We start from the raw sequence: 26708 nt of genomic DNA on the forward strand, positions 1-26708 counted from the left end.
TTTTGCATCAAATCCCATGTCAGTGTGTTCTCTTCCTCTCATCAGAGTAATAGGGTGTTTTTAAAATGTCAACTCAGCATAAAACCTATTTGGGGCAAAATGGACTCCAGGGAGATTGAAATTCCCATTCTTCTCCTCCTGGTTCTCCTTCTGCTTCCTGTTCATTTTAGCAAAAAGCTCTGATCTGTTAAAAAAAAAAAAAAAAAAGGTTGCTGCGGGGCGCCTCTAGCAAGAGACACATATAGAACATGTGTCCCATTTGCTTTTTAATATTAAGTACAGGAAATTTTCAGCTTCATTCATTTAAAATACTTACTTGTGCTTCACATTTATGGCTAGGTATTAGAGATGAGAAGCCCAGATCTGGTTAGTAATGGGGGAAAAAGATTAGAAATAGAGCCATAGAAAAAGAAAGATGATCCAATGGAAAGTAGAAATAGAAGTCATCGTCTTAGAGTAATGTTTGTTCAGAGCTCTTCAGCTGTTTTAATCCTAAACTCTAAATGCTCCCTCTGAGCATGAACAGGAGAACAATCTAAATGATTTTCAGGTATGTGCTGGTACTGAGGAGTGGGACTGGAGTGATATCCCTCTGGAATTTGATGAAATCAAGTTGAAATTAAGATATGGTTAACAAACCAGCAATTCACATTTTTGGCTAAGGGGATGTTAATCAATAACATAAAGTAACAGGCTTCACTGTTCTTAATTTGACAAGTATTAGATAAGACTTCTCTGTGCTGCCTTTCTATTCTAATTTTTTAAATAAGCATCTTCAAAACTGATTCAAAGAATTCAAAGAAAAAGGAGTAGCAAAAACAGTTGGGGAAAAAAGGAAGAACTCAGCAATTTTAATTGTCCACATGGGTCATAAAAATGGAATTTTCTAAGGGACAGCTATCCAGTGCCTTGGCCACAAAATACACAGATATCCCTAGTGATGCTATGTCAACGTACATTAACTTTTGCTGTATAGGTGGACTCAGTTCTCTTCACATACTTACTTCTCTGGTGTGTGCCTGGTAAACAGAAATCTCTCAACAAATGTTAGTAAATGAATAAACACAAGATTGAATTAGTGATCTGCTTATTTATCATTAGGGCCAGGGCTGTTGCTGAATCCACAATTTGTACTCATAGTTGATTCCTCTGATAGAAGTAAAACTTAATGAAGACAGCCTCACAGAGGAGGAGAGGCAGTTCCTGCCTGCTACCTGACAAGCTAAGCCACTTGTCTAAACCAATTCTGCAGCAACAAGTGCCCAGTGGACGGGGAAGACAGACGTACAGATGGCTGCCTGGATGCATCACGGGACGGAATTGCCACTACAGCCCATTGTTACATTTATTGCTGACAGTGTAATTAATTGGCTGACTCCTTGTTTTTCAATTGGTCACCCTCAATGGACAGCTGCACTGGGGGTTGTACTAATCGTGCCTGGGATGAGAGTATGCTCCGCGGGTGGGCCCAGCTCTGCAGCAGGGGCTTTGTGACGTCAACCCTGGACTGCTGTACAGAAGCGCGCGCTTCACTCTCCCAGGGCCCTGAACAGGCGTCCTCATGCCCAGGAAACACAGCATTTTTTTTTCTGAGTGTTCCTCTTTCTGAAGTATGATACAATGGAAACAAAACAAAACACTTCTTAGTTTCCTTTCCCAGTAAGAATTTCTTAAATATAGACTGAAATATCAGCTTTAATAATCACTGTAGAAAAAGATTACAGTAACTTCGTTAGATTTTATCCAAATTATCAAGTAAAAAGAGAAGCTAGAGTTCATGTGGAGGCATCAAAAAGCTCTTTTAACTCATCTCTGTGTCCAGCAATCATGTATATATTTTGATTTTTATACTGTGGAAAATGTTCTTTATTTTGTGTACAGTATGATGAGGATTAAATAACACTCACAGGATATTTTCATCAAAGAATTCTAAGGGTATTTTTACAGTGAGAAAGCCTCATATATCAAGCACAGGCTCATCAGGTAATAACACAAGACTGGAGTCATGGCTCAGGCAACAATCTTTCCACTGGTCTCCTGCCCCTCTTTCTTCACCTGTAAAATGAGTCATTGCACTTCAGTGACCTTACTTCCACCTGACTAACTTCCAGAAAGTCATGTGGCAGCTCTGTTCCCTAGGGTTTAATCTGTAAAATCAGAGAACTGAACTCAGTGAATCTCTAACATTCTGTGACCTTACCTGGATATTGAGGCAAATAGAAATTTCAATATATTCCACAAATTAATAAAAATATGTGCATATACATTATAAGGGCATGCATTAACTAAAAATGCAAGTAATTCTTAACTTCTTTTTTAATCACAAATATCAGTGTCCATGATTTGACAGCTTGCTTATGAAAAAGTCCCTTACATGTTCCTTTTTCTGGTTTGCTAATTTTCCATTCTGTATTCCAAGGCAGGCCAATAATTGCAATGAAATCAGGTTAAACATTGATCTTCCACCCTGACATTGCATTAACTTTTCTAATAAACATCTTCACTGTGTCAACCAGCACTGTGTTTACATATTGAGCCCAGCAACCAATTGTCTTGCTTCTTTTAGATGCTTTTGAATTCTGGAAGGAATCTTCTCTGAAAGATTAGAATCGTGCATCTGCCGTGCCTTTCAATTTTGTATTTCGGATTAACTGCTCCTTTTCCTCCACGTTCTGAAGGCCTTCTAAGACATTTCCTTCCCGGTTCATCTGGTAAGTGCCTGCTCCGACTGTTACTCTTTAGTGAATTCATGTCTTTTCTCCGATGTTTCTTGTGCCACCCTTGTTATCTGGAGTCAGGATTCTGAGCTCTGACCTCCCTCCTTGTCCTGCTGCCCAGGAGAATTGAAGGCAGACCCTCAGACCTCTAATAGTCTAGATTTTTGAAGATCCGGCTTTGGCTGGGATGAGGCCGGGATTGGGGTGGAAATAAGCACTGAATTTTTTTTTTATTTACAGCCTTCTGAGCATTTTCCAACTTTCTTTGAGTCTTAAGTCAAGAGAATTAGAACACCCCATAAAAATAACACAGGCATCTCTGACAAAGGACCTGCTTCTGCCAATAGGTTGATTTTGCATTTCACAACTAATTTCACATATCAGTTTATACTAAATCATTTATTCATCCATTCATTCACTAAACACCCATCCATTGCTGTCTATATTATCCTAGTGATAACAATGTAAATAGGACTAATCTCTGCCCTGAAAATGTTTATAGTTTAGTGATATGAAACACATATGAACAAATCATTTAAAATTGAGTATGATAATTTCCACAACATATATGAAAAAAGGATTATGAGAGAAAAGGGCACATGGTGACACCTTCAAACTTCGTTTCACTTCTGTTACTGAAAGTTACTTTTTCATCCCAGAATTACATTTCTATTCTTCCCCCTGCCTCCATATTTTTCAGTAAACTTTTGATAATTTTCTCTTTCTAAAATAACTTATATGTAAGGATTTTTTCCCTTCTTTTTGTGCTTTTTCTCTTTAAATAACATAGAAAATTTAGCTTTTATCAAGTATCACTAAACTCTTCTATTTCTTTGCACATTAGGTATGCAACTGCACTGTGAAGAGATGCTTTCCAAAATTTTGTCTCCTTTACTTTCAAATACCTAAAATGAAAAAAAATCTGTATCCTGTATGAGGATATTTTATTTAACTAGGATACATATATTAGCCAAGTATTTATCTTAAATTCCCTTTGCCATCGTCAGCCTAATATGTTTACTTCTATACCAGACTTTGTTTACCAAGTTCACACCCTGGTCAACTATTTCCATCCTATATATTTATATATCAACTGCTGCATAGAAACCTACCCCAAAACTTAGGGACTTAACAGTCTCTCACCATTCTGTGAGTAGATTGGACACAGTTGGATGGTTTATCCACATGACATCAACTAGGGCTATAGTCATATGGGGGCTTGAATGGGCTATAATATACAAGGTTGCCCCCTCACATGGCTAGCAGCTGTTGCCAGCTGTTGGCTGAGAACTGCTGGCAAGTAGGTCTCTTAAGTTTTCCTCCATATGACCTCTCAATGTGTCTGGTTTCTGAAAGGGAGTACCCTAAGTGTGAACATTTCAAGGGTAGAGAAGCAGAAACTGATGGTCTCTCAATGCCTCCTTTTCTGTACTCTGTTGATCAAAAGCCATCCCAGATTCAAGGGGTGGAGAAATAAATGCTCCTCTTAACATGATATGCGGTTCATGGAGAGGAGGGAGTGGTTGGTCATTTTAAGATTGACTATTATATCTATATACTAGTTAGCTTCTAGTATTTTCTGCAAAAATGATTCCCTTCTCCATTTTCCTTCTGTACATTTTCCTTCTATATGTGATAATTTAAAATCAGTGATCTTTTTCTCTGTACTAACCTAAACATATAGTTGATTGTGTTTGTTTTATGTCTTTGATGAATATATTATGTTTTATATTTAGAATTCTAAGCTCTAACTCCCTCTTTATCTTCTGCTCTGGAATTAAAGAGAAGCCTTCAGACCTGAAATATACCAAAGGCTGCAATGGGGCGGTATGGGAAGTGGATGGTGAGATTTTCTTGTAAGTATTACTTTTCTTTTTCAGTTCATATATTTTGAATTCTTAAAAAAATAGATATAAAATGCTTTATTACATTTCTATTATAGTCTCAATTGTAAAAATAAATACCTAAACTCTAACAAATTTGACTAAGTAAAATATTACATAACATTAATGCACAGAAGGTGGGGAGAAGGAGTACATTCTGGACTTCCCTTCTCTTTAAGTTTTTTGAAAGAGAACACTGACTGAAAGTCTGGATGACCCAAGCATGGACTTCATTGGAGTAAACCAGTAAGCAAGATGTATAAAAAATGCTATCAAGATAATCAGATAAAATTATTAAAGAGGAAAGAAGATATTTTGTATCTCATTTGCATAGAGAAACATCTTAAATAAGCCCTCTGAAGCCTGAGAACCCCTAGGTGAGGAGAATATGCATTATTCCAGATCAGAACTAAAGATACAAGGAAGGAGGATGACCTCATGTGGCTTTCCTGCCTAGAGATATGTAAAAACAAATGTTACAACTATGAATTTGACATTAATCATGGGGAAATTTAACAAATGAAAATTACACATTACTGATGGATCTCTTTGTGAAACTTGTTGGATTTCCATGCCATTTTTTCATTCACTGATCATACAGTAAGGATACTGGGTCATTAATTATAGGCATACACAAAAAGCAGTGTTTCTACTGTGTAAGTTCTTTCATGCTTTTTTTTTTCTAATGGGTAAGTTATACCTGGATATTATTTAAATTGAAAATCTGTGGTAGTGTATTGAAGCAACATTATGTCTGTATGGTAGTTATAATTAGAATTTTGTTACAAGTGGACAAGAAGGAAATATACATTATCATTATATTTAGACATGCAACCTATACAATAAGAAAGACAGTGATGATGGTAACTACATACTGCTTAGCATTGATTTCTTATTTGCTGCAAGGAGGGAAATCCAGAGGGGACTTGGAGATGGAACCTGGGAGATAAGAAGCCCACACAGTAAAAGATGAGAGCTTGATATGAGGAGACTGGTCATTCAGCATTTGCTTCTACTAGACTATTTTAGAAAAGACATGATACTACTAGTGGGAACAAATATAGCATAGTAATTTTGGGCACTGGTTCTGGAGACTACCAAATCACTTACTAACTCTCAATGCCTCTTTGAATGTCTATAAGATGGAGATAAAAATTTGGACCTCAAATTTTACATGATGTAAGGTGTATGAACAAAAATTGTCAAGATATTTGCTATTTTTAAATAAGAACTGTAGAATCACAAATGTTTCTGTGTAACATATCAACTTAAAAGAGAGAAAATCTTGAAAGAAGCCAGAGGAGAGGAAAAAAAAGAAACCTTCCTTACAAAGGAACAAGAGTAATAGTATATAGCAAATCGCTGCAGAAACCATGCAGGCAAGAGAGTGGGGTAAATTTTTCTTTTAATTTAAAATGTTGAAAGAAAAAAATCACTAACCTAAAATTCTATATCCAGTAAACTTATTTTCCAAAAGTGAAGAAGTAACATCTTTCCCAAACAAACAAAAATTGAGGTAATTCCTCTCCAGCAGAAGAATAGTGCTTACCTCATATTGTATGGGAACCTGAGGGAGTTGACATGTATTGGAAGATGTTTTAGAAGACTATTTTAGGAGAAGAGAGTGATATAGGCAAGAATCTCAACTCTACATAAAGAAAGGATAAAAGAGAAGAAATAATGAAGGTAAAATATTTTTTTTCTCAATTGAGCTACAAAAACCTTTATTAAAGTAATAATAGTAATAATGTTTTGGGTAATTATAGTCTGTAAATAAATAAAAACAGCAATATCACAAGGAATGGGAGGGAGGAATTGTGAATACTCTGTAAGTTATTTGTACTATACTTGAAGTAGTACAGTGTTATTTGAAAGTGGAATTAGATTGGTTAAAAACCAATATACAGATATGCTAATAGAGGAGAGAAAATGGAACCATATATAATGTTCAATTAAACAAGAAAAAGCCAGAAAAAGAGGAAAAAAGAATGAATGTAACAAATAGAAAATAATTATAATCATGGCAAATATTTATCCAACTATATCAGTATTACTTTAAATGTGAATGGTCTAATAACACCAATTAAAAGACAGATTTTTAGAATATATAAAAAATAACCTATTTACCATCGCATCAAAAAGAATAAAATACATAGGAATAAGGCTACCTAAAAGACCTATACTCAGAAAACTATAAGGTACTGGTAAAAGAAATAAATAAAAGATGACACAAATGGAGAGACACACCATGTTCTTGGATTGGACTATACTTGGACTATACTACCCAAAGCAATCTACAGATTCAATGCAATCACTATCAAATTACCAATGGCATTTTTCACAGAATTAGAACAATTTGTTTTTAGAATTTATGGAAACACAAAAGACCACGAATGGCCAAAGCAATCTTGAGAAAGAAAAACAGCTGGAGGATTCAGGCTCCCTGACTTCAGACTATACTACAAAGATACAGGCATCAAAACAGTATGGTACTAGCACAAAAAACAGAAATATATATCAGGAATAGGATAGAAAGCCCAGAGATAAACCCATGAACTGTGGTCACCTAATCTATGATAAAGGAGGCAAGAATATACAACTGAGAAAAGACAGTCTCTTCAATAAGTGATGCTGGGAAAACTGGACAGCTACATGTAAATGAATGAAAGTAGAACATTCCCTGACACCATACACAAAAATAAACTCAAAATGGATTAAAGACCTAAATGTAAGACCAGATACTGTAAAACTCTTAGAGGAAAACATAGGCAGAATACCCTTTGATATAAATCACAGCAAGATCTATATCCAGTAAACTTATTTTCCAAATAACAGTAAAAACAAAAATGAACAAATGGAACCTAATTAAACTCAAAAGTTTTTGCACAGCAAAGGAGACCATAAACAAAACAAAAAGACAACCCTTGGAATGGGAGAAAATATTTGCAAATGAAGCAACCGACCAGGGATTAATCTCCAAAATATACAAACAGCTCATGCAGCTCAATATAAAAACAAACAAACAACCCAATCCAAAAATGGACAAGAGATCTAAATAGACATTTCTAAAAAGACATACAGATGGCCAAAAAGCACATAATTAGTGATGTTGAGCATCTTTTCATCAGAGAAATGCAAATTAAAACTACAATGAGGTATCACCTCACACAGGTCCAAATGGCTATTATCAAAAAACCTACAAACAATAAATGTGGGAGAGGGTGTGGAGAAAAAGGAACCCTCTTGCACTGTTGGTGGGAATGTAAATTGATACAGCCACTATGGAGAACAGTATGGAGAACTGTCTTTAAAAACTAAAAATAGAGCTAGCATTTGATCCAGCAATCCCACTCTTGGGCATATATCCAGAGAAAACCATAATTTGAAAAGATAGGTCCAGAACGGAGCCCGCATTTCCGCAGAGTTGGAACTCCCACAGCTTGGGGTCTCTTCCCTCCACCATCACAGAACTACCCCGGAGGCTGAGGGGAGGGCGGCCTCACTGAGGCTGCCGTCTCTGGAGGGGCCCCGGCGGCCGAAGCCATGACAGTCCTGTGGATGGCGGGCCGGAGTGGGCCCCAACAAGGGTCCCCCTGCCCAGTGTCATTGGAGTCAACAGATCAAAACTGAGTTTGGTTCAGAAGCAAAGGAAAATTTATATTTTGATCAGAGAATGGAGAGGAGTTGCCAGGCTACCACCTGCTAAACAAGAGGATGTGTCACCCATACCTGCCGCTGGAATTTCTCCCCAGGCAGAGGGAAGAGGGGAAGATGGCAGAAGAGTAAGACACGGAGATAACCTTCTTCCCCACAGATGCACCAGAAATACATCTACACGTGGAACAACTCCTACAGAACACCTACTGAAGGCTGGCAGAAGACCTCAGACCTCCCAAAAGGCAAGAAACTCCCCACGTTCCTGGGTAGGGCAAAAGAAAAAAAGAAAAAACAGAGACAAAAGAATAGGGACGGGACCTGCACCAGTGAGAAGGAGCTGTGAAGGACGAAAGGTTTCCACCCCTTCGCGGACTACAGGTGGTGGAGAGGGGAGCTTCAGAGACGCGGAGGATAGCGCAGCAACAGGGGTGCGGAGGGCAAAGCAGGGAGATTCCCGCACAGAGGATCGGTGCCGACCGGCACTCAACAGCCCGAGAGGCTTGTCTGCTCCCCCGCCGGGGCAGGCGGGGCTGTGAGCTGAGGCTCGGGCTTTGGTCAGAGCGCAGGGAGAGGACTGGGGTTGGCAGCGTGAACACAGCCTGAAGGGGTTAGTGCACCACGGCTAGGCTAGCCGGGAGGGAGTCCGGTAAAAGGTCTGGAGCTGCCAAAGAGGCAAGAGACTTTTTCTTCCCTCTTTGTTTCCTGGTGCGCGAGGAGAGGGGATTAAGAGTGCTACTTAAAGGAGCTCCAGAGACGGGCGCGAGCCACAGCTAACAGCGCGGACCCCAGAGACGGGCAGGAGAGGCTAAGGCTGCTGCTGCCGCCACCAAGAAGCCTGTGTGCAAGCACAGGTCACTATCCACACCTCCCTCCTGGGGAGCCTGTGCAACCCGCCACTGCCAGGGTCCCGGGATACAGGGACAACTTCCCCGGGAGAATGCACGTCGCACCGGCCTCTGCCGCCGCAGGCTCACCCCGCACTCCATGCCCCTCCCTCCCCCCGGCCTGAGTGAGCCAGGGCCCCCGAATCAGCTGCTCCTTTAACCCCGTCCTTTCTGAGCGAAAAACAGACGCCCTCCGGCGACATACACGCAGAGGCAGGGCCAAATCCAAAGCTGAGCCCCTGGGAGCTGTGAGAACAAAGAAGAGAAAGGGAAATCTCTCCCAGCAGCCTCAGAAGCAGCGGATTAAAGCTTCACAATCAACTTGATGTACCCTGCATCTGTAGAATACATGAATAGACAATGAATCATCCCAAATTGAGGAGATGGACTTTGAGAGCAAGATTTATGGGTTTTTTCCCCTTTTCCTCTTTTTGTGAGTGTGTATGTGTATGCTTCTGTATGAGATTTTGTCTGTATAGCTTTGCTTCTACCATTTGTCCTAAGGTTCTGTCTGTTTTTGTTTTTAAATTTTTTCATAATAATTATTTTTTAATTTAATAACTTTATTATATTTTACTTTATCTTCTTTCTTTTTTCCTTCTTTCCCTCCTTCCTTCCTTCCTGCCATTGTCCCTCCCTCCTTTCTTTCTTCCTTTCCTTCTTTTCTTGTCCTTCCTTCCTTCCTTTCTTTCTTTCTTCCTACTTCTAATTCTTTCTCTCTACTTATTCTCCCTTTTATTCTGAGCCATGTGGATGAAAAGCTCTTGGTATTGCAGCCAGGAGTCAGTGCTGTACCTCTGAGGTGGGAGAGCCAACTTCAGGACACTGGTCAACAAGAGACCTCCCAGCTCCACATATCAAATGGCGAAAATCTCCCAGAGATCTCCATCTCAATGCCAGAACCCACCTCCACTCAATGACCAGCAAGCTACAGTGCTGGACATCCTATGCCAAACAATGAGCAAGACAGGAACACAACCCCACCCATTAGCAGAGAGGCTGCCTAAAATCAGAATAAGTCCACAGACACCCCAAAACACACCACCAGACGTGGACCTGCCCACCAGAAAGACAAGATGCAGTCTCATCCACCAGAACACAGGCACTAGTTCCCTCCACCAGGAAGTCTACACAACCCACTGAACCAACCTTAGCCACTGGGGACAGACACCAAAAACAATGGGAACTACGAACCTGCAGTATGCAAAAAAGAGACCACAAACACAGTAATATAAGCAAAATGAGAAGACAGAAAAACACACAGCAGATGAAGGAGCAAGATAAAAACCAACCAGACCTAACAAATGAAAAGGAAATAGGCAGTTTGCCTGAAAAAGAATTCAGAATAATGATAGTAAAGATGCTCCAAAATCTTGGAAATAGAATAGACAAAATGCAAGAAACATTTAACAAGGACCTAGAAGAATGAAAGATGAAACAAACAACGATGAACAACACAAAAAATGAAATGAAAAATACTCTAGATGGGATCAATAGCAGAATAACTGAGGCAGAAGAATGGAGAAATGACCTGGAAGATAAAATAGTGGAAATAACTCCTGCAGAGCAGAAAAAGAAAAAAGAATAAAAAGAACTGAGGACAGTCTCAGAGACCTCTGGGACAACATTAAACGTGCCAACATTCAAATTATAGGGGTTCCAGAAGACGAAGAGAAAAAGAAAGGGACTGAGAAAATATTTGAAGAGATTATAGTTGAAAACTTCCCTAATATGGGAAAGGAAATAGTTATTCAAGCTCAGGAAGCACAGAGAGGCCCATATAGGATAAATCCAAGGAGAAATACACCAAGACACATATTAATCAAACTGTCAAAAACTAAATACAAAGAAAGCATATTAAAAGCAGCAAGGGAAAAACAACAAATAACACACAAGGGAATCCCCATAAGGTTAACCGCTGATCTTTCAGCAGAAACTCTGCAAGCCAGAAGGGAGTGGCAGGACATATTTAAAGTGATGAAGGAGAAAAACCTGCAACCAAGATTACTCTACCCAGCAAGGATCTCATTCAGATTTCATGGAGAATTAAAACCTTTACAGACAAACAAAAGCTGAGAGAGTTCAGCACCACAGAACCAGCTTTACAACATATGATAAAGGAACTTCTCTAGGCAAGAAACACAAGAGAAGGAAAAGACATACAATAACGAACCCAAAATAATTTAGAAAATGGGTATAGGAACATACATATCAATAATTACCTTAAATATAAATGGACTAAATGCTCCCATCAAAAGACACAGATTGGCTAAATGGCTAAATTAATTGGCTAAACAAGTCCCATATATATGCTGTCTACAAGAGACACACTTCAGACCTAGAGACACATACAGACTGAAAGTAAGGGGATGGAAGAAGATATTCCATGCAAATGGAAACCAAAAGAAACCTGGAGTAGCAATTCTCATGTCAGACAAAATACACTTTAAAATAAAGACTATGAGAAGAGACAAAAAAGACACTACATAATGATCAAGGGATTGATCCAAGAAGAAGATATAACAATTGTAAATATTTATGCACCCAACATAGGAGGACCTCAATACATAAGGCAAATACTAACAGCCATAAAAAGGGAAATCGACAGTAACAAATTCAGAGTAGGGGACTTTAACACCCCACTTTCACTAATGGACAGATCATCCAAAATGAAAATAAATAAGGAAACACAAGCTTTAAATGATATATTAAACAAGATGGACTTAATTGATATTTATAGGACACTCCATGCAAAAACAACAGAATACACATTTTTCTCAAGTGCTCATGGAACATTCTCCAGGATAGATCATATCCTGGGTCACAAATCAAGCCTTGGTAAATTTAAGAAAATTGAAATTGTATCAAGTATCTTTTCCGACCACAATGCTATGAGACTAGATATCAATTACAGGAAAAGATCTGTAAAAAATAAAAACACATGGAGGCTGAACAATACACTACTTAATAACGAGGTGATCACTGAAGAAATCAAAGAGGAAATAAAAAATATACCTAGAAACAAATGACAATGGAGACACGACGACCAAAAACCTATGGGATGGAGCAAAGGCAGTTCTAAGAGGGAAGTTTATAGCAATACAAGCCCACCTTAAGAAACAGGAAACATCTCGAATAAACAACCTAACCTTGCACCTCAAGCAATTAGAGAAAGAAGAACAAAAAAAAAAAAACCCCAAAGTTAGCAGAAGGAAAGAAATCATAAAGATCAGATCAGAAATAAATGAAAAAGAAATGAAGGAAATGATAGCAAAGATCAATAAAACTAAAAGCTGGTTCCTTGAGAAGATAAACTAAATAGATAAACCATTAGCCAGACTCATCAAGAAAAAAAGGGAGAAGACTCAAATCAATAGAATTAGAAATGAAAAAGGAGAAGTAACAACTGACACTGCAGAAATACAAAAGATCATGAGAGATTACTACAAGCAACACTATGCCAATAAAATGGACAACCTGGAAGAAATGGACAAATTTTTAGAAATGCACAACTGCCAAGACTGAATCAGGAAGAAATAGAAAATATGAACAGACCAATCACAAGCACTGAAATTGAAACTGTGATTAAAAATCTTCCAACAAACAAAAGCCCAGGACCAGAAGACTTCACAGGTGAATTCTATCAAACATTTAGAGAAGAGCTAACACACACCCTTCTCAAACTCTTCCAAAATATAGCAGAGGGAGGAACACTCCCAAATTCATTCTACGAGGCCACCATCACCTTGATACCAAAATCAGACAAGGATGTCACAGAGAAAGAAAACTACAGGCCAATATCACTGATGGACACAGATGCAAAAATCTTTAACAAAATACTAGCAAACAGAATCCAACAGCACATTAAAAGGATCATACACCATGATAATGTGGGGTTTATCCCAGGAATGCAAGGATTCTTCACTATATGGAAACCAATCAACGTGATACACCATATTAACAAATTGAAGGAGAAAAACCATATGATCATCTCAAGAGATGCAGAGAAAGCTTTTGACAAAATTCAACACCCATTTATGATAAAAACCCTGCAGAAAGTAGCCATACAGGGAACTTTCCTCAACATAATAAAGGCCATATATGACAAGCCCATAGCCAACATCGTCCTCAATGGTGAAAACGGAAACCATTTCCACTAAGATCAGGAACAAGACAAGGTTGCCCACTGTCACCACTCTTATTCAACATAGTTTTGGATATTTTAGCCACAGCAATCAGAGAAGAAAAAGAAATAAAAGGAAATGAAATAGGAAAAGAAGAAGTAAAGCTGTCACTGTTTGCAGGTGACATGATATTATACATAGAGAATCCTAAAGATGCTACCAGAAAAGTATGAGAGCTAAGCAATGAATTTGGTAAAGTAGCAGGATACAAAATTAATGCACAGAAATCTCTGACATTCCTATACACTAATGATGAAAAATCTGAAAGTGAAATCCAGAAAACACTCCCATTTACCATTGCAACAAAAAGAATAAAATATCTAGGAATAAACCTACCTAAGGAGACAAAAGACCTGTATGCAGAAAATTATAAGGCACTGATGAAAGAAGTTAAAGATGATACAAATAGATGGAGAGATATACCATGTTCTTGGATTGGAAGATTCAATCAACATTGTGAAAATGACTCTACTGCCCAAAGCAATCTACAGATTCAATGCAATCCCTATCAAACTACCACTGGCATTTTTCACAGAACTAGAACAAAAAATTTCACAATTTGTATGGAAACACAAAAGACCCCGAATAGCCAAAGCAATCTTGAGAACGAAAAACGGAGCTGGAGGAATCAGGCTCCCGGACTTTAGACTATACTACAGAGCTACAGTAATCAAGACAGTATGGTACTGGCACAAAAACAGAAAGATACATCAATGGAACAGGATAGAAAGCCCAGAGATAAACCCCCGCACATATGGTCACCTTATCTTTGATAAAGGAGGCAGGAATGTACAGTGGAGAAAGGACAACCTCTTCAATAAGTGGTGCTTGGAAAACTGGACAGGTACATGTAAAAGAATGAGATTAGAACACTCCCCAACACCATACACAAAAATAAGCTCAAAAGGGATTAAAGACCTAAATGTAAGGCCAGACACTATCAAACTCTTAGAGGAAAACATAGGCAGAACACTCTATGACGTAAATCACAGCAAGATCCTTTTTGACCCACCTCCTAGAGAAATGGAAATAAAAACAAAAATGAACAAATGGGACCTAATGAAATTTCAAAGCTTTTGCACTGCAAAGGAAACGATAAACAAGACAAAAAGACAACCCTCAGAATGGGAGAAAATATTTGCAAATGAAGCAACTGACAAAGGATTAAACTCCAAAATTTACAAGCAACCCATGAAGCTCAATAACAAAAAAAAAAACAACAACCCAATCCAAAAATGGGCAGAAGACCTAAATAGACATTTCTCCAAAGAAGTCAGACTGCCAACAAACAGATAAAGGAATGCTGAACATCATTAATCATTAGAGAAATGCAAATCAAAACTACAATGAGGTATCATCTCACACCAGTCAGAATGGTCATCATCAAAAAATCTAGAAACAATAAATGCTGGAGAGGGTATGGAGAAAAGGGAACAGTCTTGCACTGCTGGTGTGAATGTGAATTGGTACAGCCACTATGGAGAACAGTATGGAGGTTCCTTAAAAAACTACAAATAGCACTACCATATGACCCAGCAATCCCACGACTGGGCATATACCCTGAGAAGACCATAATTCAAAAAGAGTCATTTACCAAAATCTTCATCACAGCTCTATTTACAATAGCCCGGAGATGGAAACAACCTAAGTGCCCAGCATCGGATGAATGGCTAAAGAAGATATGGCACATATATACAATGGAATATTACTCAGCCATATAAAGAAACGAAATTGAGCTATTTGTAATGAGGTGGATAGACCTAGAGTCTGTCATACAGAGTGAAGTAAGTCAGAAAAAGAAAGACAAATACCGTATGCTAACACATATATATGGAATTTAAGAAAAAAAATGTCATGAAGAACCTAGGGGTAAGACAGGAATAAAGACACAGACCTACTAGAGAATGGACTTGAGGATATGGGAAAGGGGAAAGGTGAGCTGTGACAAAGCGAGAGAGAGGCATGGACATATATACACTAACAAATATAAGGTAGATAGCTAGTGGGAAGCAGCCACATAGCACAGGGAGATCAGCTCGGTGCTTTGTGACCACCTGGAGGGGTGGGATAGGGAGGGTAGGAGGGAGGGAGACACAGGAGGGAAGAGATATGGGAACATATGTATATGTATAACTGATTAATTTTGTTATAAAGCAGAAATTAACAAACCATTGTAAAGCAATTATACCCCAATAAAGATGTTTAAAAAAAAAATAAGATACATGCACCCCAATGTTCATTGTCGCACTATTTACAATAGCCAGGACATGGAAGCAACCTAAATGTCCTCCAAGAGAGGAATGGATAGAGAAGATGTGGTACATATATACAATGGAATATTACTCAGAAATAAAAGAGAATGAAATAATGCCATTTGCAGCAACATGGATGGACATTTAGATTCTCATACTAAGTGAAGTAACTCAGAGAAAGACAAATATGATATTGCTTATATGTGGAAGCTAAAAAAATGTGTACAAATGAACTTATCTACAAAGCAGAAATAGAGTTTCAAATGTAGAAAACAAACTTATGTTTACCATGGGATAAGGGGAGGGAGGGTTAAATTGGGAGATTGAGATTGACATATACATGCTACTATATATATAATAGATAACTAATAAGGATCAACTATATAGCACAGGGAAGTCTACTCAAATCTCTGTAATGACCTATATGGGAAAAGAATCTAAAGAAAGAGTTGATATATGTATATGTATAACTGATTCACTTTGCTGTACAGCAGAAACTAACACAACATTGTAAATCAACTATACTCCAATTAGAAAAAAAACCACCTGTATGTCTTTATAAGAAGCACACTTTAAATATAAGCACTCATGTAAATTAAAAGTAAAGGAATGAAGAATGATACATCATCTTAACACTACTAAAGAGAAAGCTGGACTATCTGTTTTAATTTCAGAGCAAGAAAATTTATCAAGGATAAAGAGGGACACTACATACTAAAAAAAGGATCTCCAAGAAGATATAACAATTTTACTGTGTATGCACCTAACAACAGAACATCAAAATATGAGGGAAAACTAACAGAACTGAAAGTAGAAATACACAAATCCACTACTGTAATTGGAGACTTCATCACCTCTCAGTAATTGATAAGATACCACAGGCAGAGAAACCATTAAGAACACTGTTGATCTAAACAACACTATCAGTAAATTTGATCTAACTGACATTCATAGAAAACTCTACACAGTAAGAGCAGAATACACATTTTTGTCAACCTCACGTGGATCAGTAAGATAGACCACATTCTAGGCTGTGAAATGCACCTTATTAAAGTTAAAGGCATAATACTCATACAAAGTATGTTCTCAGATGACAATAGGATTATAAATCAATAACAAAAAAATCCTCAAACATTGGAGATTAAATAAACATATTTCTAAATAACACATGGATCAGAAAGTCTCTAGAGAAATTAAAAAACATTTTGAACTAAATGAAAATAAAAAAATACAACTTATCAAAATTTATGGGATTCAGTGAAAGTAATGTTTAGAGGGAAATTTATAACATCAAATGCATATATCAGAAAAGAAGAATGATTTAAAATCAATAATATAAATTTTCACATTAGAAAACTAGAGAAAGAAGAGAAATTTAACCTATGGCAAGCATAAGAAAAGAAACCATAAAAATAAAAACAGAAGCTATTGAAATATTAAAGAAAAACATTAGGTAAAACCAATCAACCCCAAATCTGAAAAGGTTAATAGCATTGATAAAACTCTAGCCAGGCTAACAAAGGAAAAAGGAGAAAAGATGCAAATTATCACTATTAGAAATGAAAGAGAAATCATTAGTGATCTCATGGACAATAAAAGGATAACATGGGCCTTCCCTGGTGGCACAGTGGTTGAGAGTCTGCCTGCTGATGCAGGGGACACGGGTTCGTGCCCCAGCCCAGGAAGATCCCACATGCCGCGGAGTGAGCCATGGCCACTGAGCCTGCAAGTCCAGAGCCTGTGCTCTGCAATGGGGGAGGCCACAATAGTGAGAGGCCCGCATACCGAAAAAAAAAAAAAGGATAACATGAATATTATGAACAATTCTATGCCCATAAATTTAATAACTTAATGAAATGAACTAATTCCTTGACAACACAAACTACCAAAACCTATACAAGAAAAAGCAAATAATATAAACATTTCTATTAAATAAATTGAATAGTTAATAATATTTGAAAAAAGATAACACCAGTCCTAGATTGTTTCACTGGTGAGCTGTAATAAACATTTAAGGAAGAAATGATTCCAGTTCTCCACAATCTTTTCAAGAAAATAGAAGGAGAGCAAACATTTCCTAAATCATTCTATGAGGCTAGCATTACCCTAATACCAAAACCAGATAAACACATTATAAGAAAGGAAAACCACAGAATGATATCTCTCATGAACATAGATTGCAAAAATCCTCAACAAAATGCTAGAAAATTGAATCCAACAATGTATAAAAACTAAGTACTATGACCGAATGGGATTTATTTTGGGTATGCAAGCCTGGTTCAAAAATCAGTCAGTACAATCCACTATATCAACAGGCTTAAGAAAAATCATATGATTATCTTAATTGTTGCAGAAAAAGCATTTGACAAAATCTAACATCCATTCATGATTTAAAAAAAAAAACCCTCAGCAAACTGGAACTAGAGAGGAACTTTCTCAGTTTGATAAAGAACATGTATAGAAAAACTAGTATCATGCTTAAAGGTGAAAAACTGGATGCCTTCCCACTAAGATCAGGAACAAGACAAAGCTGTCCTTTCTCACTACTCCTATTCAACATCACAGTGGAAGTTGTGGTGCAATAAGATAAGAAAGTGAAATAAAGATTTATAGATTGAAAAGTATGTAATAAAATTGTCTTTGTTAATAGATGGCATAATTGTCTATGTAGAAAGTCTCAAAGAATCTACAGAAAAATTCCTGGAATTAATGAGTATAGAAAGGTCACAGGATACACAGTCAAGATACAAAAGTTAATTGCTTTTTTATATTCTAAAAATGAACATTTAAAATTTTATATATGAAAGAAAGTACTAATTACTAGTATAAGGAACAAATAGATGGATTTCTTTTACAGATTTTATTATAAAAGATAGAAACATGCAATAAACAACTTTGTTCTATATCTATTCAACAAATTGAAATTGAAACTAAAATCTTCCAATAATATCAAAGAAATGTAAGAACCAGACAAGTTTATAGTGATTTCTTTCAAATATTTTAAGAAAAATAACAACTATCCCTACAGACTAGTCCAAGAAATAATAATAAAAACAAAACAAAACAAACAGTTCACAAGTCACTTTTTAAGGCTGATGAAATCTTGATGCCAAATGATTAGTTCATTTTTAAGAATGAAAATTTACAAACCAATATCTTTCATGAACAATGCAAAACCTGAAAAAAAATGAGCAAATCAAATTCAAATGTATATTAAAATTATATTACAACAGTTATATTTATTCCAAAAAGCAAGGTTTTAGCATTCTAAAATTAAAATAATTAACTGCATTAACAGAATAAAGAAGAAAACTCATATGATGATCTCAATAGCAGCAAAAGGGGCATTTGAAATAATTAAACACCAAAATTAAAATACCTCAGAAAACTATAATTAGAAGAAAACTTACTTACGTGATATAGAGTATTTATAAAATTATATCTACAGCAAACCTTGTATTAATGCTATATAGTACTAAAAGATTTCCCCCTGAGACTAGGATGAGATAACATGTACACTATCACTCCTTATATTCTCCTCATGTTGTAGGTCCCTACTAGTATAATAAAGGCAAAAACAAAACAAGAGAAAAAAGGAAAGGAGGGAGGAAAGGAGGAAAGAGGGGAGGGAGGAGGAGAAGAAGGAAAGAAAGGAAATGCTCAAGAATGGAAAATGAAGAAATAAAACTCATTCACAGTTTACATGATAGTGCATTTAGAAAATCTAAAATGATATATAGCTAAATTATTAAATAAGAGACTTTAGCAATGCCTTTGCACAGAAGGACAATATAAAAAAAGCAAAGGCATTTATATGTACTGTACCACCAATTAGAAAATGAAATGAACAGTTGACATTTGAAATAGTATCAAAAACTCAAACAACAAAGAAATAGGACAAAATATGTAAAATTTCTCAACACATTAATCAATAAAATATTGTGAGAAGTATTAAAATGACCTAGAAAACTGAGAGGTTATGTCAAGTTTTTGGGTTGGAAGACAGTATTTATAGGTTTCAATTTTCTGCAAATTGATTTCCCTATTTTATGCAGATCCTGTACAAATTCCAACAGATACTTTGTTTTTTTAAAAATGGACAATCGGTTTTAATGTTAATGGAAATGTAAAGAGCCACAAATAGCCAAATTTTGAAGAACAAATTTCGAAGGCTTACACTGCTACCTTAATTGAAGGAATGTGGTATTGACATTTAGACAATTAAACCAAGGAGCAAAAAAAAAATCCAGAAACAGATTTTCACCTACACCAACACTTGACTAGGGCAAAGATGACACAGCGCTGTGGAGAAAGGATGGACTCTTCAATAAACAATTCTGAGTTACCTACATGTTCAGAAGAAAAAATGATTCTTGCACAATTTACACCACCCACAAAAATCACTTCTAGTTGGATTATAGGTATAAATTTATGAGAGAAAATATAGATTCTGGAAGATAAGAAAATAGCTTTATAATTTATTAGAAGCCAAAGATTTCTTTGACAGAACACAAAATGTAGTATTAGAAAATTATTGATAAATTGTATTACATTAGAATTTTATGGCTTACATAAAATTATTTTAAAAATTACATAAAAATTAAAAAGCTAAGTTCATTAAAGACCATTCAAAGGCAAGTAAATAAGGGGGAGAAAATATTTGCAATACATACAACTGATAAAGGATTATGTCAAGAATATTTTTTAAAACGTTACAAATTAATAAGAAAAAGACAACACAGTAAAAAAAAAATAGGCAAGACTTGAAGAATCCTCTCATTAAATAAGTTATTGAAATGTCTGTTAATCACATGAGAAGGTGTTTTTCCTCATTAGTCATCAGGAAAATACAATTTAAAGCCACAATGTATTGATGATGTTCTGTTTATTGATGTGGATGGTGATTACAAATGTGTGTTCATTTTTTGAAAATTCATCAAACTGTACATTTATGATTTGTGCACTTTTATATGTATATCATTTCAATAGAAATGTTTATTTCTACAAGGGATAAGTGGATGTGGTAATAAGGGGAATTTGGCTGGTAGAAGGCAGAAGAAATAAAGCTGAATGGTACTTAATCTCATATTTTCCACACTATCCCCTTTTATCATCCTTAATCTTTTTTTTTTTTTTTTTTTTTTTTTTTTTGCAATACGCAGGCCTCTCACTGTTGTGGTCTCTCCCGTTGCGGAGCAACAGGCTCCGGACGCGCAGGCTCAGCGGCCATGGCTAACGGGCCTAGCCGCTCCGCGGCATGGGGGATCTTCCCGGACCGGGGCACGGACCCGTGTCCCCTGCATAGGCAGGCGGACTCTCAACCACTGTGCCACCAGGGAAGCCCGCTCTTTCCCTTTTAACACACAGTCTATATGGGCAATGCTTCAGTAGAAGTGTCAACTATGGCAATTAAGATCAGGATTAAAGAAGCAGAATGGAGTTTACTTCCCCCTCTCCACCCATTCCCTCGCATTTTAATTCTATGTTCCCTTCTGCATAATTAATACTAGAGCAGAAGGAGCTGGAGGATTACAAGTGGGAGCTTAAAGTGGAAGGACCAAACTTTTATTCTATCCAAACCTCATCAATTATTCTTGCTGCTAGATGAACATTGGGAAAGATAAGAAGCGGGATTTTGGTTTCGGGAATCACAGGCCGTTACAGGATCCACTGATGTGAAGGGGAAAAGTTAGAAAATACCTGGTAGTGGCAGTAAGGAAATGAAATACCTGTGGACACATCTGTGTTGTGCATAATGGAAACAGGATAGCCTAACAGTGAAGATCATGGGCACTGGAGACAAATAGACTGGTGTGTGAATTCTGCCTCACACATTTACTATGTGATTTTGGACAAGTTACTTATTCTCCCTAAACCTCAGTTTTCTCATATATAGTTTGTATAAAATACCAATGACTATTTCATAAGATTGTTGTGATGGTCAAATAAAAATTATTCACAGAAAATGCTTAATGGTGCCTGTTGCAGAATAGGCATTCAGTACATGTTAACCAGGATGATGATGATATTGGTGTTTTAGAAACCTGCATCAACAGTCTTCCATTTTATGACCTTTTTAAGTTAGCTTAGCTCTAAGGCCAGCAATGTCTTCTTGGTTAAAGATAACTCGGTCTCATCTAATAGAGGGCTCTTCAGCAGAACTATACATTCATGAGGTTCATAAAGTATGACCTGTTCTAGGTATCCAGTAATAAGACAATTCCACTGATGGCAACTAATATTTCACCATTTAACACATCAAAGGCTTTATCAGAAGCCTGCCCTGATTCCTTGCATCGTTGATATGCTGTAGTACTTCTTCTAAACTTTAATTTCTTAGGCAACTAGTATTGAGCACCTATTATCTACCAGGTACTCTATTAAGCCTTGATAATTCAGAGTTAAAAGATAAATTTGGTGTTCTCTGGTAAGACAGACAAACTAAGCCATGAATGCAATATTGGATGATAATGTCTTATGACAGACAAAAGTACACAGGAAGAATATCTAAAATCGACTAGCTGAATTGGGCAGAAGAATATTAAAGAAGGATGCCTGGAAAATGTGATGGCCAAGCTGAGTTTTAACAGATGAACAGGAATTAGCCAAACTAGAACAAGGGGAGAGATCTTTCTAGGGAGCTTGTGTGGAGGCAAAGTGGTATGAGAGAACAGGCTGCATCTGGGAAACGCAAGTATTTCAACAAAGCCACCTACTTGCATTTTGAATAATGGATGCTTACATTTTTTCAAATTTAATATTTTACATCCAAAGTATGATATGTTCATTTGTAGAGTTAAAACTGCATATGCTTTTATTGACCCATCATCAATAAAAGAGAGAATTGATAGCACATACATGATTTATCAGACCAACTAAATTCCATCGTGAACAGGAAGTAGAATGTTTTTAAACCTTACTTTTGCATTTTGCCTGGTAACCACACTCCTAATCAGTTGAGATATCCTGGGAGGCTAGGTGAGGAATATTTAGATTGCACTTTAGGAAATGCAGCAATTAGCTCTTAGGCCCAGTCTGTCAAAGTGGTATCATATTATACTTTTAATTCTGTCCCCCACAAAAATGATACCATTGGGAGGGAGAGTTAAGGAGCAGACCTAGGGCCAAGTTATTTCTGTCATTATTTTGTTCTGTGACTCATGAATTTTCAGAAAAAAACAAAATAGAAATTTCATCCTGGGGAACTTTGATTGATTTTAGGTACAAAAACCATAGATTACAGCCTGTTTTATCCTATGCATTCAAGGATTATGTGAAACCCACCCAGAAAATAATAAACTTTATTCCATTCAAACACCATTCAGCTGGAGTAATTGTTACCTGTTTTTCAAATCTAAGCACCTGAATCCTAAGTGTAATTTTTAGTGTGAGTTTATGCAATTTAAAAATTCTCCTTATACATACCTACTTTTTAAACCCGTTTTTTAATCAGGATTTTTTTCTTAAATCCTCAAAATTACACGAGAATAAATAATTCCACAACACAAAATACAAATTATAAAAACTACATACAGGACTTCCCTGGTGGTGCAGTGGTTGAAAGTCTGCCTGCCAGACTTCCCTGGTGGCGCAGTGGTTGAAAGTCTGCCTGCCAATGCAGGGGACATGGGTTCGAGCCCTGGTCTGGGAAGATCCCACATGCCGCGGAGCAACTAGGCCCGTGAGCCACAACTACTGAGCCTGCGCATCTGGAGCTTGTTCTCCACAACAAGAGAGGCCACGATGGTGAGGCCCGCGCACTGCGATGAAGAGTGGCCCCCACTTGCCGCAATTAGAGAAAGCCCTCGTACAGAAACGAAGACCCAACACAGCCAAAAATAAATAAATAAATTAAAAAAAAAGAAAAACTACATACAACTTATTAGGAGTGACAGATTTTCAAAAAATTAATTGGCTGTATTTTCAAGAACTAGAAATAATATGCAGAGTGATTCTGCATTAATTTCCAGGCCATCCACATTAGGGAACTGTATTCTAAACCAGTTTTGTCTGAATGTTTACATCCTGAGCCTATATGTGTGTACCATGCCAATCTATACTGAACGTTGCCTAATTTCAGTCTCTCTCACAGAAAGATCTCAAACTTCAGATTTTACCAACAGTATTTCTATAGTTCTATGCCTGGTCCATGTCATCCTGAAATGTAAGGTGTACTTTATTTCAATACGCTCTGCAAAATGCCAACCATAGCTGCTTATTTCCTGGGGAATGACATCTCTTGTGCATTTTCTAATCTGTTCTATGGCGTTGAGTACGTGTTCACATAAGCACGTGGATTTTTGGCAGAGAGACGGTACCAGATTGGCAATATAGCACCTGAAAATAGCTGTCAAAAATTTTGGACTCCATGATGCTTCATCTGTAACACTATCAAAGATACACTTTCACTACCATCTCTTCCTACTCTAAACTCTCCCATGTAATAGTTCAAAAGTTTAATGTCTAAACTTTCATGGCTGCTCAGCAGAATTCACTACACCTGTATAAACTCTGTATTTACTAATCAAAGATAAAACAGTTAAAATACCATCTCTCAAAAGAAAATTACATAAACCAATAATAACTTGTAATATGCAAAGTTGCTCAAATTAGAAGAAATAAAATAGGTATGTTATAAATCAAAGATGCCATTTTGTATAGTTTACTTCAACTAATTTGAGAAATATGAATGTACGTGAATAAGGATGCTTATTTTTTTATTCCATTAGCAAAATCTGTGACTTATATTATCCTTGCCATAATCTACATTTGGACTATCAAAACATCCTGATCTGATCACACACCCTAGGACAAATGGAGACAATGATATTTTTGAGTTTGTAGACAGAGAAAGGAAGGTGTTTGTTTTATTTTGTTTTATAATGGAAAGGAGGCCTTTTAACACTGCAAATCCCTTCAGCCTAGTGAGGATAATTTGCATTGTTTACTTCTATTGGCCTCAGCAATAGACCCAACTGTACTTCTGTTTAGCCCCTTTATTTTTCTTACTTTCACCTTCCTGATCCGGTCCTTACTGATTTCATTTCTGTTTTTAACAATTACCTTATCTCTGTGATTAAAAAACTAATAAGAATTTCTAAGCGACAACTGTATAGTGTTAAAATCAATTGTTAAAAAGATAAACAATTAACATTTGTATCTCCAGTCAGACAATTTTAAGTATGCACGATGATAACTGTTATCTACATAACTAAATCATAAGATTCATCACTTTAAGGCCCTCTGCAAAATGCAAATGTTTTAATAGTTTACTTATATGTTCTCTATTTTTCTATGATTCTGTTTTTTGGGGATACCTGCTTCATACTGCTTAAATCCTGCACGTGTGGACATAAACCAGAATAAAAGGAGGGAATGCATATAAATTTAGATAGCGAATCCTTTAGTCTAGAGCAAAAGGCCACTTTCATGTCTTTTCAGGAAGGGAGCAAGAGCTAGTCCACGAAAACAGCTCCATAGCCATCCTTCCACCCTGAGCATGAAATACTAAGGTAGGTTCAGGGAATGATCACAGCATGTCATTATTTTGCTCTCAAATCACAAATTTTGCCACTTTATAGCCACAGAGGCAATCAGTACAGCTGAGCATAACTTCAGGAAGGCTGGCATAAAGTATTTAAAAAATCACTTTCTAGTCTGTATTAAATTCTGTGAGAACACTTATGAAGAAACAGGAAGTAACTTTCCATCCTTTCTCAAGAACTGGCTCATGAGAAAAGGTAAAATATACAACTTGGGGTGTTCTAAATATCTTTATACTCTGGCCAAACAAACAATAAATGAATCACCTTCCTGGTAATATAATTTTCACTTTAGGGTTTCTTTAACTCTTAAGAGCCTCTTATTAACAGCACACTTTCTTCAGTTTTCTTTTAATTTTCCATGACTAGTCTGTTTATTATCTTAATTTTCTATGACTGGTCTGCTTATTCTAACTCCAAGTTTATAGAACAAACCAACAAAAATCTTGGAATAAATCTCTGAAGCAAGGCCCTCTTTACACAGGGGACCAAGTCTCTCTAATTTTGGGATTACTGATGGCTGCACACCCACTTCTCTATCCAACCCCAGCTCTTGGTCTTTCCAGTCCTACACACAGGCATGTGCACACCCTGGCCTGCTTGATCAAGCTCCATTCACACCTATGGCAACAGTTATTCCAAGGCCAAGGGGTGTGGTGCACACTGGACCAGGTCTTGAAGGAAGGGGTCCCATGGGACCTGGAAGATGGCTTGGGAAACTTGAGCATGAAAGTCCAGGGTCCCATGTAGTGAAATGTGATCAAGAAAGCAGTGCTCACAGCAAAGGAAACCATAAACAAAATGAAAAGACAACCTATGGAATGGGAGAAAATATTTGCAAACAATGCAATGGACAAGGGCTTAATTTCCAAAATATACAAACAGCTCATGCAACTGAACAACAACAAACAACCTGATCGAAAACTGGGCAGAGGGCCTAAGTAGACATTTCTCCAAAGAACACATACAGATGGCCAACAGGCACATGAAAAGATGCTGAACATAGCTAATTATTAGAGAAATGCAAATCAAAACTACAATGAGATACCACCTCACACAGGTCAGAATGGCCATCATTAAAAAGTCTACAAATAACAAGTGCTGGAGAGGGTGTGGAGAAAAGGGAACCCTCCTACACTTTTGGTGGGAATGTGAGTTAGTGCAGCCACTGTGGAAAACATGGAAGTTCCTCAGATAACTAAAAATAGAATTACCATATCATCCCACTCCTGGACATGTATCCAGACAAAACTATAATTCAAAAAGATACATGCACCCCTATGTTCATGGCAGCACTATTCACAATGGCCAACACATGGAAACAACTTAAATGTCCATCAATAGAGGAATGGATAAAGAAGATGTGGTACATATACAATGGGATATTACTCAGCCATAAAAATGAACAGAATAATGCCATTTGCAGCAACATGGATGGACCTAGAGATTATCATACTAAGTGAAGTTAGTCAGAAAGAGAAAGACAGATACCATATGCTATCACTTATATGTGGAATCTAAACTATGACACAGACAGAATTTCTTTGAAGGAGAGGTTATTTGGACACACATAGAAATACCAAGGGCTC

The 26708-nt window shown here is 36.9% G+C and overlaps 1 long non-coding RNA gene across 1 annotated transcript in view; it reads left to right on the plus strand.

The window, feature by feature from the left end:
• The first annotated feature begins 2588 nt into the window (after positions 1-2588).
• The window catches only part of LOC132519441 (uncharacterized), an 80426-nt gene continuing 56306 nt past the window's right edge, over positions 2589-26708 (plus strand). The window contains exon 1 of the long non-coding RNA XR_009540165.1: positions 2589-2711. This is a non-coding gene — a long non-coding RNA (uncharacterized LOC132519441). The remainder of the gene's footprint in view (positions 2712-26708) is intronic.

This window comes from Lagenorhynchus albirostris, chromosome 4, assembly GCF_949774975.1.
Source record: "Lagenorhynchus albirostris chromosome 4, mLagAlb1.1, whole genome shotgun sequence".
Lineage (NCBI taxonomy): Eukaryota > Metazoa > Chordata > Mammalia > Artiodactyla > Delphinidae > Lagenorhynchus > Lagenorhynchus albirostris.